General features: G+C 47.8%; 1 long non-coding RNA gene across 1 annotated transcript; it reads right to left on the bottom strand.

Moving 5' to 3' along the window:
- Positions 1-314: 314 nt before the first annotated feature.
- On the bottom strand, positions 315-16,301 carry LOC139076123 (uncharacterized). The gene is made up of 3 exons (XR_011527403.1): positions 15,772-16,301; positions 2,019-2,228; positions 315-629 (listed from the first exon to the last, which is right to left on the bottom strand). It is a non-coding gene; the product is annotated as an uncharacterized lncRNA (long non-coding RNA).
- Between the last annotated feature and the right edge of the window lie 3,311 nt (positions 16,302-19,612).

Genomic DNA, 19,612 nt, shown 5'->3' with positions numbered 1-19,612 from the left:
TAATGATAGGCCAAAGAAGCCCTCAGAGAGGAGTAGACGTTTGTGTTAGTCCAGGTTCTCCAAGAAGCAGGTGCCAAGGTTACATGTCCAAGAGGTGATGAACAGAAACACTTCTGAGGGAAAACGAGAAGGCCACCAGGAGAGGCTGGGAACCATCAGACTGTGATACAGGACTGTCCCTTGTGAAGGAGAGATGGAGGGAGGGAGGGAAAGAAGGAGGGAACGAAGGAGGGAACAAAGGAAGGAGGGAATGAAAGAAGGAAGGAAGCAAGGAAGGAAGTGTCGACAAAAATAATCCATATCCAATCTATAAATGAAAATTTGGGTGAGTTTATTCTGAGCTTAAATCTGAGGATTATAACCCGGGAGAGTCTTTCCACAAAGGAACAGAGCACTCCAAAGAGGTGGGGGGTTATACAGGGTTGTTATATACCCTCAAAGAGGATGTTTCACATATGATTGGAATGTCCCTTTTACAATAGTCGCGAGACTACTCTGTCGGCACAGCGATTGATGGAAATAGCAGGTAGGTCTTCTGTCTCGGTGAACACAGCAGGGTGGCAGTCTGTTGTCTCCAGCTGAGTGGTCACAGGTGAGCTGGGAGGTGAGTGCAGCAATCAGTTCCTAGCCTAAGGAAAAATGCTAATGTCGGGGGGAAGTTGCATCTTTATCTCAAGGGCCTTTGTTCTGGCCATAGGAAATGTCTAAGCAGATATGCAATGCGTGCTCAATAGCCAGTCAGGCCCTTTTGGAGGAAAAAAAGAAGTCAGGCCGAATTAGGTTTATACCAAATGGCTTCCTCATATACTCCAATATATCCTATTGCTTGCCATTTTTATTTGTCAGAAGGAAGCATCCTAGACCGCCATGCAGTTCTAAGGAAGCTCAGCAAGCCCAATGGGGAGTCCTTGAGCCAAACTGTGGTCAGAGGAGCTCCCCTCCTCGGAGGAATGGGCCTGCCCTGGCATAGGTAGAAGCAGCCTGTGGGAAGCATGTCCTCCCACATCCCACAGACACAGTGACAGATTTCAGCGCCCAGCAGAATTGGCTGTTGGTCAATGCCCACAATCAGAGATCTGAGAGATGTGTTTTCATGGCCACAACATTGAACAATTCCTTGGATGAAGGTCAAGAACAGGCAAAATTAATGTTCAGTGATAAAAGTCAGAATGGTGGTTCCTTCCAGGACGGGTAGGGTTGGGGGTGTGGCTGAGAGAGGGTATGAGAAAGCCTTCTGGGGTGGCTGGAGGTGTTCGATGTGTTGATGGGAGGTAGTGATTGCGTGGGGAAAAATCCCTCAAGATGTCACCTAAGGTTTGTACACTTTGAAGAAAAAAGAAGTTCTCACTGAACAAGTGCTCTACCCCAAAAGCTGTGCTCAGCCCCGGGCGCACAGGGGTGATGAAAGCAGACAAGGGTGCCGCCCCCCAGGGGCCCGCAGGGAGAAGCATGGTCTGGAACACCAGACCAGGGCAGGGAGCCCCATTAGGAAGCCGTGAAATGTCCCCACTGAGAAGGTTAATGGCAGGGAGCCCGGGGCTTACGAGACTTGTCTCCAGACAGTCAAGCCCAAGAAGCATTTTGTCAAAGACTCTTGAAAGAGAGAGTAAAGCAAAAAGACTGACTTGCAAGAAACGGGAACTAGAGATGTGAAAGCAAGTCAGGAAGCATCGGAACTGCTTACAAAGGAAAATGCTTTTGGAGAGACCAATTACAGGAAAATTCGGTATGACTGTTCACCGCTGGGACCTCGGGGAGCCCCGAGCCCTGGGAATCGCGTCTCTCCTGGAGTCAGGCTCATCTCCCTGTGCCCAGCCATCAGGTTTCATTTGGCTTACAGGGATCCACTGGGAAATTATATCTGATGTTTTTCAAAGCCAGAAAAGGATGTCACACCTTTGTGAGGACTGCTGGGAGACAGGTAAAAGCACATAGCCTCTGGGGGGACGGGGTGCCAATTAGGGCCAATTAGAACTAAATTGACCTGTCATTTGTCAGAAATGCATAATGGAACTCACCCTGTTCTACAAAACTGAGGATTTCACCTGTGAGTTCATTTGCTCCGAGAAAGTTGTCTATGGAAAAGTGCTTGTATCCATCATTCCTTAAGAAAAATGTTTTAAAAAGCAAACTCATCCCAAATGACTTGTGTTTTTCCAATGCTTCCATTGTCAGTACTTAATTTCCAATCGTTTTCAATTTGAGACGATGATGTTGACCGTCAGGCTCTGAAACAAAACATGTAAATAAAGAAATATGTATATGTATATTTCAAACCAGCGTGCCCTCAAAATGTGAGCTCTCCCCAGCTTTCCAGAAGGAAGAACTGTAAATAGAACATTTTACACTTGGCTAACTTTTCCTAGGCTTCTTTTTCTTTTAAGCTGTCCTATCTTTTCAGTCTATGATAAATGCAAAAAGAAAGTATTTATCCAATAATTTCCTGAGCCGAGATGGCAGCATAATTGAGTCACCCAAGTTGAGTGCTTTAGGAAAATTTCCATCAGGTGCCATCATGTTCTCTGGTCTAAGCTTTATTTAAACTCTCTGGATCAATTTGAATCAATTTGACATGCACACACTTCAGGGCATGGTTAGTTTCAAATCAATTAAGCTCCTTATGACTTTATGATTAAGAACCCAAGGTTATAAAACATTAATCTAAAAATCACAAATTATAAAGTGAAAAGTAAAATCTCCACCGAACGTTTCATAAAGATCACCAGAATCGTTATATAAGCTTCATTAAACAAACAAGGTAAGAATAATTAGGTGGTAAATTGAGTACAGTGATTTCAAAAGGCTTTAATTGGGACAGACCAAACAGGTTAATGAAAATAAGGAAGCCAGGGTCCAGTTAAGCCTTCGGCAGGATTCGCATCTGAAAGGAACCCCTCAAGAGGTCTGGTGGCCCTTACAGCCGGAGTGCAAAGCTCCTGTGAAAAGCAGACGGTGGGCTCTGGACCTCCCGGCCCTTCCCTGACCTTGGCCAGCCTGCCCTCCACCACCAGACATGAGATAGGGACCAACTCTTGGCTGGAGCCAGTTGGTGGCCAGGTGAAAGCATTTTAAGGATAGCCATGAAATGTGATTCCTGCCCTCTAGAATTACATGGAATTTTTCTCTCCTGGTTTTGGAGCTCAGGGAAAGGAAATAAGAAGGAGGGAGTCAGGGTTTATATTAAAATAATAATGAGTCCTTCCCAAGTCCCAGCCCCTTTGATAAATTTCATCATTCTCATCTGTCTTTACCTCTCTCCCATGTGGATTAGGTGGGTTCTCTTGATTCTCACCCTGTTTTAGAGACTGAAGCACAGAGAAGTTAGGTAACTTTCCCCATGGTTACACAGCGAGGAGGGGGCAGAACCAAGGCCTGTGTGATTTGGAAGGATGGGTTCTTCACCTCCGCAGAGTCGAGAGGCCTCTTGTATTTGTGTTGACAGGAGGCCTTTGCCTTCTCTATACCCAGTGTTCTAGGAGCTAAAGATACAGTGTGAACCTAACAGCCAGGTTCCGGCCCTCAGGGAACTTTCATTCCAGTGCAAAGAGACCAGTGACAAATAAATCATTTAATTAACAAAGTCAGACACTGATGATGCTCTGCCGAGAAGTTTAAAGGGTAACACGATAGTGACTGGTAGCTTCTTTCATTGAATGGTCACCTCTTAAGAGATGGCATATGAGCTAAGATTTGAAAGGCAAGAAGGTGCCAGCTATACAGAGATCAGGGGAAAATACTCCATGCCAAGGGGAGAAGCAGGTGCAGAGAGCCCAAGGGAGAAATGAGCTGGTAACAGGAAGAGGGTCGGAGCTGTGAACTCAAGATGGCTACAAATTCTTTGTCTACGTTCATCCTCTTAAAGCTCATGCACCTTGTGACTTGCTTTGACCGGTAGAATGTGCATGACGTGTTTCGGTTCTGGGCCTAGGCCTTAAGGATTCTGGCAATTTCCAATTTCACTCCCTTAGAGTCCTGAACCAACATGTCAACGGATCCAGCTACACTGCTGGGGAGACCACATGGAGAGACTCAGAAGCTCAGCTGGCCCCCAGCTGAGGAGCCGGTCATGCGAGAGAGGAGTTCCAGCCCAGCAGAGGTCTCAGCCAAGTGCAGCCACATGAGTGACCCCAATTGACACCATCCTGGAACAGAGATGAAGCTCCCAGCCGAGCCCAGGCAATCCACAGAATCGTGAGAAATAACCCATGGCTGCGGTTTCAAACCACTAAGCTTCAGGATGCTTTGTTGTGCAGCAATAGATCATTGAAGCAGCCAATGCGACTAGAGTTAGGGTGGAGCAAAGGGCAGTGGCGGAGAATGAAGCTGGAGAGCATTCTCCAGCCAAGGCTAGATCAGGCAGGGCCTGTAAGCAGTTGGGATGTCACTCAAAGTGTGATCGGGAGCCATCGGAAGGGGTGTGACATGATCTGTTGACTTTATTTTATTTTATTTTATTTTAAAGATTTTATTTTTTCCTTTTTCTCCCCAAAACCCCCCAGTACATAGTTGTACATTCTTCGTTGTGGGTCCTTCTAGTTGCGGTATGTGGGATGCTGCCTCAGCGTGGCTTGACGAGCAGTGCCATGTCCGCGCCCAGGATTCGAACCAACGAAACACTGGGCCACCTGCAGCGGAGTGCGCAAACTTAACCACTTGGCCACGGGGCCAGCCCCCCTGATGACTTTATTTTTAAGGCTATTCTGGCTGTGGTGTGGTGAATGAATTGTGGGGTGGGCAGAGCAAGAGAGGAAGCAAGGAGACATCAGTTAGGTGGCTATTGTGGGAATGCCGGCAAGAGATGACGGTAAACTGGACCAAGGTGGTGGCAGTGGACATTCAGTGACCTGATTTACACTGTGTTTGGGAGGCAGAGTCAAAAGGACATGAGGCTGGATGGAGTATGTTGGGACTGACTGAGGAGAATGGTTTGATCTTTGGCTTGAGGAACTCAGCTGATGGTCCCCTCTTCTCTAAGATGGAGAAGAGTGGGGAACATGAGCAAGTTTGGAGCAAAGAGAACAAGAGTTGCTTAGCCATTCTGTTTGAGGCATCAATAAGATATCCACGTGGAAGTGTCAGATGGACAGTTGACTCTGAGGATGTGGTGTTCTAGGGCGAGGCCACTCCTGGAGAGATTTGGGAGCCATAGGAAAGCAGGGTATTCGAAGCCATGGATCTAAAGGGAATGTTTATATCAAAAAGAAAAGGGAGCTCCGGACTGAGCCCCAGGCTGCTCTGCCATTTGGAGATAAGGTGAGTGATGATTTAGCCACTGAGGCAAAGAAGGAGCACCCAATGGGGTAGAAGGAAAACCCAGTCTGTGGGCTCACAGAAGCCGGGAGAATAAAGTTGTTAAAGGAGAAGGGAGGAATCAACTGAAGTCAAACAAGATAAGAACAGACATGACTCTTGGTTCCTGGAACCAGTGGAAGTCACTGGTGACTCAGGAAGTCACTGGTGACCCGTGAAGGAACCATCCACAAGGATTATACATTTCAAAAGATAATGGCATAGGACAGAAATTGGTTCCCACCGCTCCCTAATCAACACCATGCTGGTATTTAAATCTCTAAATCTTTGATCAATACAGGGGAGGAAAGAGAATAAAAGGATCCTGAACTGACTGAGTTTAAACTTTAAAAGAGGGAGTTTTCCCAAGATGTCATCAGGAAGAATGAAGGCTCAAGGGGAGTAAATAGAAATGAGTTATAGGAATGGGGACTAGAAATATAAAGTAAGTTAAATTTGATATGCAATTTGAGTACATGGCTCAAAAATGTCATGTCAGCTGCATCAGTATGCAGACCCTCCCAGGAGGAGGACCAGCCTTGGCCTTGGTAGGGTCTACAGCAGTGGTGCTCAACGGAGGGTGACCCCCCCAGGGGACATTTGGGGTTGTCACAACTGAGGGATGTTACTGGCATCTAGTGAGTAGAGGCTCAGGAAGCTGCTAGACATCCTACAATGCACAGGACAGCCCCCACAACAGAGAATTATGTGGCCCCAAATGTCAATAGTGCCAACGTCGAGAAACCCTGGTCTATAGGAGGTCCCAGCTGTATAGAAGGAAAGTAACCTATCATAAGGCACTAGTAAGAAAACCAAGAGCTTGAATCCCCTCCACATCCAGCTAACCACCTCCAGCTTGCTTCACCCCGTTGACCAGACTGTGGACTTCAAGTAGCCAGGGGTCTTGGTTCAGTCTCTTTCTGATCATTTGCCTGTGCTCTCTCTGGGACCACAGCCTGTACCCCAAGTTCAACAGACCTCTCACCAGCACAAGAAGAGGTTGTGACCAGCCCAGCCAGGGCACTGGTTCCAAAGTTTTCACATGTAAAGAACCCTTTTTAAGGCCAAGCGCTTTCACAGACCTTTCCACCTTAGTCCTCATACTTTGAGTTTCTATTGGCTGAGGAAACGACATGAAGCTACCGTATTTCCAGCACCACTTTTAAAACAACTGTGAAAGAATTGTCTTTATTGGTAGCACTACCCCTAATGTAACAAGATGGTGTTTCTCGTTAGTGGAATTTTTCCTGTTGTTCTGAAATGTCTGCTAAGGCCCAGAGCTGAGGACAAAGGATATTAATCTCCATGTTCCAGGTTCAGAGATATGACCTTTGAGAGTCAAAAGGACCAGCCCCTTCCTCTCAGGGCTTTCTTTGGGGTATCATCATCTCCACCATCATCACCACTTCCACCATCACCTCTACCATCTTCATATCGACCATCCCTTCTACCCCTGCTTCCTCCACCACCATCACCACAGCCACCACTGTCATCACTATCATCACCACCATCGCCTCTACCACCATCATCTCTACCACCTCCTCCACCATCACCATCACCCACTCCATAATCATCACCACAACCACCCCCGCCATCACCTCCAACACCACCACTATCACCTTCACCACCATCAGCACCACCCCCATCACCATTACCACCACTATGGGGAGAGGAAGTCACATTTGGGGGCAGTGCAGCATTTCTGAAGAGAGGCCCTTTCCTTTCCATTTTTACCATTGACAAGGAAGTGTGTTCCCACCTCCAAAACCAGAAGGAGGCCCAGAGAGGATACTTCCTGGTGACTGGGGCACCTGTAGGTAAGAAAAACTGGAATTCTATTTCCTAATTGGAAGACCTGCTCACTTTCCTCTGTGTGACCAGAAAGAACATGACAGATTTGGGATAGGATGGCCTTGTGGAGTCCACCAGGAAGAGAGGGGCCAGGAGCATCCCACTCTAAGTCTCTAGTTCTTGAGAGATACAGAAGTTGGATCTCATACAAGTCCAGAGGCCCTGAAGTTGGCCCCAGAAGGTAGATGAGCAAGGACCCTTCACCACAGGGACCAAGAGGTCCCCATGCAGAGGATTATGGTGGAGTCAGTTGGAGGTGTGGCCAAATCCAGGAGAGGATAAACAGCACCTGGCAGGTGCTGGGAAATAAACCTCTTGTAAGGCCAACCACATGAAGCCCCGAACCCCAGGAGAATGACAGCTCTGGGCAACTAGAGCAGAAGTCTGGGATCTCACCAGGTCCAGGTGGGAGGCTGGGCCCTGCCCCCTCTCCTTCCCGCGGCCCCTCCTGCTACAAGAGCAATGGAAGGAGTCAGGGAGAGGGCAAAGGGTTTGGGTTCAAGCCTGACCCAGGGCAAGAGCAAGAAAAGGGATTTCAATCCAAAATGAGACTGAAGTTTTAAAATGAACAGGACAGAGCCTAAAACAATTAAAGTGATGGGTTTGCTAAAGGAACTGGTAAATTATAGAAAGCAGAGGAACTCCTAAGGATGTGTTTCCTGATGGAAAATGTCATGTAGCTGGGATGGGGGCAATGATTAGAAACAATCAAGCCGTTTCTTATTTATTCTGCCAGTGAATGGAGACCCTTGAAAAACTAGGTTACAACAGCCGGAGGAGCGGCCCTGTGCCAGGCACGCGCGGGGCATTTCGCAGGCATTGTTCGCTCTCATCCTTATGCCACCCTCCGCGGTGGGCACGGTTACTACTCTCGTCCCTGTTTGGCTGATAAGAAATTGAGACTCACCCCAAGGCCACATCGCAACTAAATGACACAGTTAGGATTCAAACCCAGAGTAGTGTGACTCGAAAATCGAGTATTTTAACCCGGACCCTGATTCCTTCCAAATGCCTTATTTCATCACAGCAGGGGAATCAGGACCACGCTCTTATGCATGTGGAATGACAGGCTGCACACTCAACCATGAAGGAACATTTCTCCATTCTTTTGACAACTAAAGTTAATTTCCTTGTCACGTCCCCGATCCTGGAGGTGGCAGAAACAAAATCACTCTCCTATAGGAATGCCTCCGTCTCCCCCAGGCTGAATCCCAGTTTTAGGGCCCTCAGGAGCACCAAGGCACAGGAGGCAGGGGTGGCTGCAGCCTCCCGAGGCTTCCATGCCCCATCATGTTCTCCATGTCACCCTGACACTTTCTCGGGCCCTTTCTGCCTAAACTCCCTGATGGACCAGCTCCACTCAGCGGATCCCACACTAAGCTGAGCATGGGAACCCTGGGGTCACCTATCCAGGGAAGGGCTTGGGTCCCAGGCTCTGGAGTCAGATTAGTTATGTGATGCTGGGCAAGTTACTTAACTGGTTTGTGCCTCAGTTTCCCTATCTGTAAAATCAGTCGTCTCATAGTGTTGTTAGGGGAATAGAGAACACTTGTAGAATGCTCAGAACAGTGCCTGGTACATCCTAAATGCTTGGCTAACATTAACTGTCACTATTTGGGGGCAGGAGGGAGGAAAACAATGACTCTCACTAAGCAAGTCTTTTTCTTATGTGTGGACAGTGGCTTTTGAAATTCCAAATGCCTAAGCTTTAACCCTTTCATTCCCTGGATTCTGTAGCATCCCTACTTTCCTTAGACAATACAGGCAAATTGTCTGGCTTCACAAATTGGGGAGTTTGGGGGTGGGGCGTGGTTTACATCTCAAAATCACACCTGGTCGTAGGTGCACAGTTCTGTGAGAGACTCTACAAGCTGCCCTGCAATAACGCCACGATTCCCACCAACTCACCCCACACACCCATCACTACCTCCATCATCACTATCTACAGGGTAGAATTCTCTGGCATGTAACTCTCCCACAACAGCTCACAGAGCTTATCCTGTAGCCACATCCATTCATTGGATCTTTATCATGACCTTTGAAAACAAAGACAAGCAGATTCGGTTCTCAGCTACCATCCTTTATTTTTCCTCTTTATTTCTTTTTTCTTTTTTTCCTCTTTATTTCTTTCTTCTTCTTCTTCTTCTTCTTTTTTTTTCTTTTCTTTTTTTTTTTTTTTTTGCTGAGGAAGATTAGCCCTAAGCAAACACCTGTGCCCATATCCTCTATTTTATATGTGGGACACCTGCCACAGCATGGCTTGATCAGTGGTGCATAGGTCTGTGCCCAGGATCCAAAGTGGCGAAACCCAGGCCACTGAAGCAGAGCGCATGAACTTAACTGCCATCGACCATTCTTTTTTTAAAACAAAACTTTTGCATTGAGGAAAATTTCAAACATATACAAAAGTGGATCAAACAGGACTTTGAACACCCATGCACACATCATCCTCAACTCATGGCCAATCCAGCTTCATCCATCCCTACCCACATATTTTGAAGCAAACCTAAGAGATCATATCATTTCATCTGTAAAGATCAGTATGTATTTCTAAAGGCTTGGACGGCTCTTTTAAAACACAGCACTGTTATCACAACTTTTTCAAAAAACTAACGATGATTCGTTAATATCATCAAAAAGCCAATCAGCGTTCAACTTTTAGCAGCACCCAGTATGATAACGTCCATCAGGATTGGGATTTGCACCTCGCCAACCATTTCAGGAAACAGCCTGCGGCCATCCAAAAGAATGATTCCATCCCCTGTTCCCTTCCCAGACTGAAATGTCATAGCCAAACCCGCTGCTGGTTTTGCCAAGAACTCCAAAAAAACGATCACGTGTCAAATAACCATGGAGACGTGGTGACAAAAGGAACTTATTCCTTCTCCCCTTGTTTAGACAGAGCAGTGGAGAAGCTGCTGAGTGCGGAGGGCAGAGGTGGGCGCTGCCTGAGGCTGCACACACCTGACCGTGCACACCGGGCAGCCTCGCTGTGGTCAGGAGCGCCCGGGAGGGCTCGGCCAGACGCTGTCAGTACCAGGGATTAGCACGCGCTCCTGTGGGGAGCGGGGCGGCCACAGCGCTGCAGGAACTGGAGTCACCAGCCTTTCCTTGTTAGCGTCTTCTAAGGGTTTAGCAGCAGTTTTGAGCTGAATCCAGCAGAGAGCTCATCTGAGGTATTTTTTTAATTATCATTTCATCTGGTTCCAATGCCGGTCATTTACATGATATCATTAACCTAAGGGCAGTTCCAAGCCGGATCCCTTGAAGTGATTGCAGCATTAGGTTGGTAGCCCACAATAGCTTTCCTTTGGACCTCTTACACAAATCAAGGTGCTAGTAAGTCAGGAATGCAGTCATCCTATTTTTACTTCTAGAAAGTAGAGGCACAGAAACAGTCTGCTAGCAGATGCTCGGGCGCTCTGCCCCTGCTCCCCGGCGTTCCTACTCCTGGTCTCTCTGCTGCAGGCCTTTGCAGGGCTGCAGGAGGTGGGCAGGCTCGAGTCAGAAGTTGGCAGCCTCAGTGTCAACCAGTGAGGGACCCAAGTTGGTAGATAAAAGCCCGAAGGTGGGGTATCACTGAGGGGGTCTACGGTGCTCCCCGGAAGTCCCAAATATTCCAGAGCCCCCCCGCCCCGTCCTCAGCCGTCACCTGTTCATTATCGGCTGCCCTCCCTTGCCCATCTCATTTCACCCCTCTGTCAATGCTTCCTGGCTGTTATAAGGTGACCAACTCACCCTGGGAAACCTCTCAGTCCCAGACAAACCATGACAGTTGTCACCTTACCTCCCAAATAAATGACGTGTACTGGAACCCTAGTTAGGGCTGGCTTCTGGGGTACCCTGAGGCAATGCATACGCAGAGAGGAATCTGGAATGAGACAGGCATCTTAACTGGGTATTCTTTGTGAACAGAGCCCTCTGGAGCTGGGCAATTGGGGTAGTATTGGGCTCCTTAGGTATTTGGGGGGGAAGTGAATGAGGATGGGTTTTTGCTTTTTTTTTTACCAAATCTATATTTGATGTTTTTACAAAGAACATTTAGCAGTTGTCTATTTTTTAAAAATACATAATAAAAAACTGGGTTTTTAAAAACAACTAGCAAATATTTGTTGTATTTTATTTTTTTTTTCAAAGATTGGCACCTGGGCTAACAACTGTTGCCAATCTTTTTTTTTTTTTCTGCTTTATCTCCCCAAGATCCCCCGTACACAGTTGTATATCTTAGTTGCACGTCCTTCTAGTTGTGGGATGTGGGACGCCACCTCAACGTGGCCTGATGAGTAGTGCCATGTCCGCACCCAGGATCCAAACCCTGGGCCGCCGCAGCAGAGCGCATGAACTTAACCACTTGGCCACGGAGCCAGCCCCTGTTTTATAATTGTTAAAGCCCATTTTCATTTACTTTTTTTTTTTTTGAGGAAGATTAGCCCTGAGTTAACTACTGCCAGTCCTCCTCTTTTTTGCTGAGGAAGCCTGGCCCTGAGCTAACATCTGTGCCCATCTTCCTCTACTTTATATGTGGGACACCTACCACAGCACGGCGTGCCAAGAGGTGCCGTGTCTGCACCCAGGATCCAAACCGACGAACCCCAGGCCTCTGAAAAGCTGAACATGGGAACTTAAACGCTGCGCCACGGGGACAGCCCCTTATCATTAAAAAGAAGGAAAGAAACTAGGTTTTAAAAAAGGCTTTTATGATGACTTGGCCTAGCCATGGTTTTCAAATTCGTTAAGCCTCAAAATCTTTTTGTGGTGGAATCCTGCGTGGTTTGTCCAGTTACAACCAGGGATAAGTGGAGCTGCTGTGACTTGTACAGGGTTCTGGGGCCCAGATCCCCGTCCATCCCGCCACCAGTCCCCCAGTGCATCCCCCCACCTCAGGTAACCACTAGGCACTTCCCAGGAACCCCCAGGTTTCTGCAGCACCCAGTGTGAAAACCACTGTTGTAGAAGATTATTCAATGGCAAACAAAATATCATTAACTTTTTTTTGTTTTGAGGAAGATCAGCCCTGAACTAACATCCGCTGCTAATCCTCTTCTTTTTTTTTTTTTTTTGCTAAGGAAGACCGGCCCTGAGCCAACATCCATGCCCATCTTCCTCTACTTTATGTGTGGGATGCCTACCACAGCATGGCTTGCCAAGGGGTGCCATTTCCGCACTCGTGATCAGAACCGGTGAACACCGGGCCGCTGAAGCGGAACGTGCGCACTTAACCGCTGCTCCACCAGGCCAGCCCCTTATCATTAACTTTTTACCTTAAAACATGTTATTCAATGAAAAGAGCAGATCAAAAAACATCACATACAGGGCTATCTTGATCTGTAGAGGAAAAAATAACATCTGTATTCATGTATATTGAAAAAAGACTGGAAGGAAATACACTAAAGATGTTCATGGGGTTATCCCAGTGGGACAGGATTACCAGTATCTTTTTACTTTCTTTTCTATGCCAAGTTTATATTACCTCCATTTTCGACAGTGAATATGAATTATTTTTCAGGCAAATAAAAGCACAAGACGTGATTTCGAAGAGGGAGTTGGGTAGAAAAAATGACTCCAAAGTCACACGGAGACAGTAGCGACATCAGTCTGGATTTGCATTGTTCTTGGACGCTGATCTGAAGAGCCGGGCCTTACTCAGGTTTAAAGCATTTAGCCACTGACGACTGCATGACTCAGGTTATAGCCTGTCAATTCCATGCTCAGCGAAGACTTTGAAATTTCTGATAATGACATACGAGCGCTGCCTATAAAATGAGCAAAACAAGGGTAACTCTCCTGCCCCCATCACAGTGGAGTGGTTCCCGCTGTGCAGTAGGCGGTGCCCCCCACCGATGTGTCAGGTTCATGGCCAGGGAGGCTTTGAAGGGAGACTGAAGCTCTGCCAAGCTTGAGGCTCTGGTAGAGAATTAGAGTGTTTCAGTCAGTGGCTCCCCAACCTGGCTGCCCATCAGAGTCTCCTGGGGAGCTTCTTAAAAATGGGTTCCCAGCCCCACCTACTCATCCTCTGATTCAGCAGACCTGGATGGTCCTTGGGATCTGCATTTGTAACAGACACACCAGGAGATTCCCATGAAATGCCTTCACCGAGTTCATCATCACTACCAGGCTGTCCACTCTAGGAAGGCTACATGCCCGTTGGCTGCTGTAACCTGGGTCCCTGTGCGGAAGCTCTGGGCTCTGTAACTGTTCAGAGACGGCAACTGCTTATTGAAGGACGGCTCTGCACCTGACACTTTGCTAAATGGTTTCAAGTCCATTTGACTTAATTGCAGCTCAAAGGAAAGTATTCTCATGTCCATTTTACAGATGACGAAGCAGACTCAGAGAAGTGAAGAAACGTGCCTCAGATCACTTAGAAAGAAAGAGAGGCGGCATTCGAATCCCGGTCTGCGGCCCAAACTCTGGCTCATCCCAATCAGCCGTGTCACTTCTAAAAAGTTCCATGGCTTTTCCTGGGAGATAAATGGTAGCAGAATTCTCCATTCTCCACTCACCTTTTTTTTTCCATCCTCTCCCTGCTCCTCTGTTCGTCTGCATACACGAATGCGCACACACACACACACACACACACACACTCCTATCCTTCTAAGTTCATCCTGCATCTGAAACAGCACCAGAATTCCACCCCAGGACATTCTCTACAGAGGTCTATTCTCACGATTTCCTAACTTCTCGTCGTAACATGCCCTTCCTAAGCTGGAAGAAACCAGTTATTCCGTGATTCTCTTATAATTCTCTTATTTGAAAGCAAGTGTTGCAAACTATCCTAAGCCACTTGTCTATTTAAATCCTGAGGGGTCTGACGGTAGCTCCCCCGCCTCCAGTAATCAGAAGTGCAGGAAGGCTGCAAGTTTCCTCCCGCGACCTCCCACCCGGATGGCACCTTACAAAGAGAGCCTGTCAGACTGAATTCAACACAAGGAGACAGTTATGGGCGAGCAGGCTCAGGCACAGCCACTCACCCATTCTGTGAGCCCAGGGACACCTCAGCGATCTGTCCTTTCGGACACACGGACAGCCTCTGTCGTGAAAAGCTCACTTGAGGCAGATGTGACAATACTGTCAGTGCAGTAGTGAGCAAACCTAGTCGGGCAGGTCATAAAATCGGCCCTTTAACATGGAGACGCGGGACCCCTTGGACTTGCGAGCCTTTCCAAGAGAACAAGCGACTGGTCTCATTTGGACGAGTGTGCAAAGTCCAGGCAAGGCAGACGCACCATGAAATGTTCCCAGCCATCTACCTTTCTTGAACGCCATTATTTTCATCAATGAAAAACCATTTTAGAAATCCATTATGCTAATTAACACATCCGTGGGTGCTGAGCTAAGACAGATAATTGAAGCACTTATGGTAACTTCCTCTGGAGCGTGGGGCTGTGATCCTTCAAATGTTAGCTTAACTGCCCCTACAATGTAGATGAAAGCTAACACACGCACACGTGCACGCATACACATGCAGGCACATGCAGCATATTATCCTTGCTTTAGCTTTAGAAGTAAATTACAGACAACATATCAACAGCACCATTTAATGAGAACTTACTGTATGGCAGGTACTGTGCTAAATGCCTGCCCAGAAAGAAAACCGATCTCACTGAATCCCCACTGAGGAAACTGAGGCCTCGAGAAACCCAGCTAGGAAGGATGAGCTGGACTCACACTCAGGCTGACTTGAAAGCTATAAATCCTAACCACTCGGGGAGACTGGTTGCCTGTAAGTTCTTGTAGGTCTCCTGGGAATTCCCCAGGCATCATCAACAACAATTTTTCACTCTTGCCTCAAAACTTTGAATAATAGATAAAATCCTGACCCCCAGAAAGTATTACACAGCATGACTTCTGAGCATAATTGGTTCTGAAGCAGGCTTGGGAACCCCTCCCGGGTGACAACTATGTTCTACCGGAAACGTGCAGGGTGGCCCGCTCCGAGCGCTTTCATGGCCAAGGGTGGCCTGAGTTTGTCCCTCGCTCCCTGTTAAGCCTCTGCATGGAAGCCCCCTCTTCTGCCACCTTCTGCTTTGTGTCTGTCTTTGAACATAACCTCCCCGAGGGTGGGGAATGGAATCTAAAGAGGTCAGCCAATCACAGCCCGGGAGCGCCCTCCCCTCCTGCCCGGGAGGTGCAAGGACTCTGGTGTCACTATGCTATAATAAACTGCAGAGCTGTCAGGACAGAAAGGAGAAGGGCAATGGAGACGGTGAGACGTGGTCAAAGTCTGGATACATTATGAAGGGAGAGTGGAAAGAATTTGCTGATGGATCAGTGTAGGGTCTACAGGAAAGAGAGGAGTCGAGGGTGACGTTAAGATTTTTGGCCTGAGCCAAGGACAAGCAAGTTGTCATTAAGCAGATGGGTAAGACCGTGAGGAGCAGGTTGGGGGGGGCTAGCTAGACGCGTTAGGTTTGAGATGCCTAGTAGGTATCCAAGGGGTATCTGTTTTCTATTGTTGCATGACAAATTACCACAAATTCAGCAGCTTGAAACAACCCCCATAGCTCACAGTTCCGTAGCTGACAACCCAGGTTCTCTGCTCCGGGTGTGAGAAAGCTGAAGTCCATGAAGGTGCTCGCCAGACTGAGTTCCTGTCTGACGCCCTGAGGAAGAACGCAGTTGCAACCTCACCTCGTTGCTGGGAGAATTCAGTTCCTTGCAGTCGTAGGCCTGAGGTCCCCATTTCCTTGCTGGCTGTCAGCTGAGGGCTGCTCTTAGTTTCTAGAAGCTGCTTGCATTCTTTGCCACAGGGTTCCCTCCATCTTCAAGCCAGAAAGGGGGGGTCAACCTCTCCTGCTTCAAACAACTCACTTGCTCTTCTGTCACCAGCCAGAGAAAACACTGCCTGTAAAGGGCTGTTGTGAACAGATTGGGCTCACGTGGACAATCTCCCTTTCTTAAGGTCGACCGTGTTGTATAATATAACCAGATCGTGGGAGTAAAAATGCATCCTATTCTCAGTCCTGGGGATCCTGCAGGGAGTGAACACGAGGGTGGGTGTGGTGGGCAGAAAATCCTGGGGGCTTTCTTAGAATCCTGCCTGCCACCCAGGTGGAAATGTGGAGGATCGCCTCTTTCGGAAACTTCCAGGGCTGGAGGACGGAGCAGGAGGGAAAGGGGACGAGGCCATCTGGATCTCTTTAGTCTCTGGAACCTGAAGCACTTGGGAAAGAAAGCCTGGCCCTTTGAAGCTGCCCCACAGAGCTGCGTCTCCAGGCCCCACAGCGGGCCTGCCCTGCCAATCCTCCCGCACAGGCCTCGAGGCATCTTGGCTGCAGCATCCCCGTGTCTGGCAGGTGAGTCAACATTTGGCTTCTCTCCTGGGCTTTCTTGGAAAGGGCTGTGTTCCAGGTTGGCAGCTGTGCTGGCTGGGAAGGAGAAGAGAGAAAAGCCAAGTTCCGGGGGCCTTGCTGCCAGGCAGGACACCTGGGCCCTCTCCCCCCTCAGCCACTAAAAATGACAGGAGGGAATTTTACTGTCGCTCCAGGGAAGCCGGAGTGATAGGAAAGCAGGGTGGTAAAACTCCCAGGCAGTGGAGTCAGAGAGGCTACTGAGCCTCTCAGTTTCCCCATCCATAAAATGGGGATAGTCATGCCCATAGCTACCACGGTAGCTACCACATAGGGGTTTGTGACAATTAAACTGCATCGTGTGTGTAAATCATCTAGCACAGTGGCTGTCATACAGAAAGTACCGACAAAGCCTGCACAACGAATGCTGTTAACTGAAGGGGAAAGGACTGGCAGATAGAGGTTGCTTAACCAGATGGGATTAAAAGAGAGGAAGGGATCAGGCAAAGAGGTCAAGGGGATGGCCACCCCGTTTTATAAGAAATTCTCCCACTATTGGAATGCAAGTTGGTTGTTTCTATAAAGACCTATGAATATACACAGGACAATTGCTAAACCCCAAGGCATGAGGGATTTTGATTGGGCTACACAGTAAATCTGGATATAATGTATCCAAGACTCCTGGGTAGCCAGATAGAGTTTCTACTTCCTATAGAAATTCAGGAGGGAAGGGAGGGACAAGCAAGGGGCAGACTATTTTGTTGGTATGTTGCATGCCACGTTTGGTTGCAAGGAATAGAAATCCACCCAAGCTAGCGGGGTGGGGTAACCTTTGAGGCATTAATGGTGGGTTCACTCAACACTTCCGTACTTCCCAGATTTCTTTGCTGCATCCTGAGGACTTCGTTCCCCACCTCCACTCCCAATCGAACCCAGCAAGAATTGAGTCTGTGACTCCCCAGGGAAACAAAGCAAAGACCACTCAGGGCAGCACAGTGAGAGAATGAAGATCACAGCATCCACCAGCTTTACTCCCAGGAGCTGGGAGTTCCTTGAGTTGACGTGGAGGCATCTTTCTTATCTGGCAAGGATCACCAAACCCCATCAATCATCCAGTTTGCAGTGATGCGTCCCATGGATAACACCCTTCCTCTATCCAATGGCCACAACAAAAGCCTCTCAGGACAGAGGGGCCCACAGAGACCATGGAATCCATGGAGAGCAGATGATGGCATAAAAATAAGGTCTCACTCCTGACCAATGTGGGACCAGTTTAGAATTCCCACTGAGTGGAAACTTTGACCATGCTATTCTAAGGATGCGGTAGGCAATCCCACGGACAGCCAGCAACAGGAATTCAAAGTAGCCAGGCCCTACCACTGCTTGGCTGTCAGCCCATTCCCCTTTTCCCTCTACAGACTGGCGTGCTCTCTCCCTCTCTGCCTTCTTAAGAGAGTACACATGGCATTAGAGTCACTGCCCCAACGCGGCTCTACCTGGTCTCTCAGCTCAAGAGCTGAGCACTCACTAACTGGAGTTATATCTCTTAATTCATGTTTGAAAGGCAGAAGCTGGCTGGCTTGCGGATTGAGTCGATGGATTGACACCTGGGTCAGCAGTCTATCTTTGATCCAGTTAGTGGTGAGGGGTCGAGCATGGGGGTCACATGACATAGGTATGGCTGTTTAGACCCATCTCTTTCTTCCAGTGGGGTTGTGGGTGACTAGATTCTCAGAGGGGAGACAGGGCTTGGCCGGCACCCCAAATGTGTCTACCACAAACCACTCCCAACCAAATTCAGATTTCACAAGTTCTCTCTGACACGTCAGTACAGAGTTCTTGAAATCTATTCTATTCCAGAACATTCCCAGATGGACCAGGAGGGAAATGACACAACTTTGTATCCTTCCTTTCTTCCAGAACCAAATTTCAGTATTATTTTGAAACTAGCTGTACAGAAATCCCATTTTGCAAAACAAAGTCTCTTGGGGTTACTTAAATAATTATCTCCCATTTATCTTTTCAACAAGTCTCAGTTTTCATCAAGTTGGCTTGTTTAATGCGAGGTACACCCATATGGATATTTCTGGGGCAACAGTGTGTCAAGGAAAAAGCCAGTTAATTACAGTAGAGTTAATGGCGTTGTCCAGGTTACTAGGAAAGCCAAATGCCACTTGGTGAGTCTTCAACTCTTCATTAACTCAAATCCCACTTGTAACTTTCCGCTAGGGCTGGGAGTTCCGAATTTCCTTAATCCACCAGACAGAAACAGAGCAGCAGCAGAGGCTGTAAATACTCTGTCAGGGCATGAAGAATAACAACAATAAGGCATTCATATTAGGAGAGGAGATTCATTCATCGTGGTTTGTTTACCCTCTCAACAACCCAGTAGACGTGGTGTCGCTGTCTCTGGGGAAGCAGCTGGCATAGGGAAATCAGACTGCAGGGAAAAGAACGTGAGCTTTGCAGTCCTGTGGACTCGACTCAAATCCTGGCCCAGGCCCTTCACTTCTCTGATGGGAGAAACCTGTATGGCAGCTCCGACTGGTCCGTGCCCACGCCCTAACCCTAGTTAGAGAGCTTGACTGTCAACCTGCTTCTCTGGTCCTCTATTCTGAAAAATGGGGGAATAATAACACCTACTTCATGGGATGACACTGAAGGTTATACGAGATCACAAAAGTGAAAGTACCTGGTATCTAGTAAGTGCTTATTGTGTTTACTTCTTTCCCATTATAACTGATTTGTCCGGGTTTGTGTTAATCTTCTATTAAGGTTTCATGACTGACCAAAGCAAAACAAAAAGAGCTAATGAGGAAAGCCAGACTGACTTCATTCTCGCAAGGAAAAACGTCTCTCAGGTAGTTCCTGCCTCAGGCTTGAATCCCATCCTCTTTTGCAGGCAACTTCCTTCACTGCAGCAGAGGCTTCTCACTGTCCCCCAGTGTCAGCTCCCCCCTAATTTTATAACAGAATTTTCACACACACATCAAGTTTAAGATGAACAAATGGCCGAGAGACAGAGGAAGAAAGAGAGAGAGGGAGACTACATTTCCCAGCATCCCTTGCAGCTAGACATGACCATGTGACTAAGTTCTCACCAATGGGATGTGAGAGGTGAACTTTACAATTACCAGGACTGGTTGAGCTTCTCTTTCCCCTTTCCCGCTAGCTGGAATCTG

This window comes from Equus przewalskii, chromosome 15 (genome assembly GCF_037783145.1).
Source record: "Equus przewalskii isolate Varuska chromosome 15, EquPr2, whole genome shotgun sequence".
Classification (NCBI taxonomy): domain Eukaryota; kingdom Metazoa; phylum Chordata; class Mammalia; order Perissodactyla; family Equidae; genus Equus; species Equus przewalskii.
This window is presented reverse-complemented; position numbering and strand designations above follow the sequence as displayed.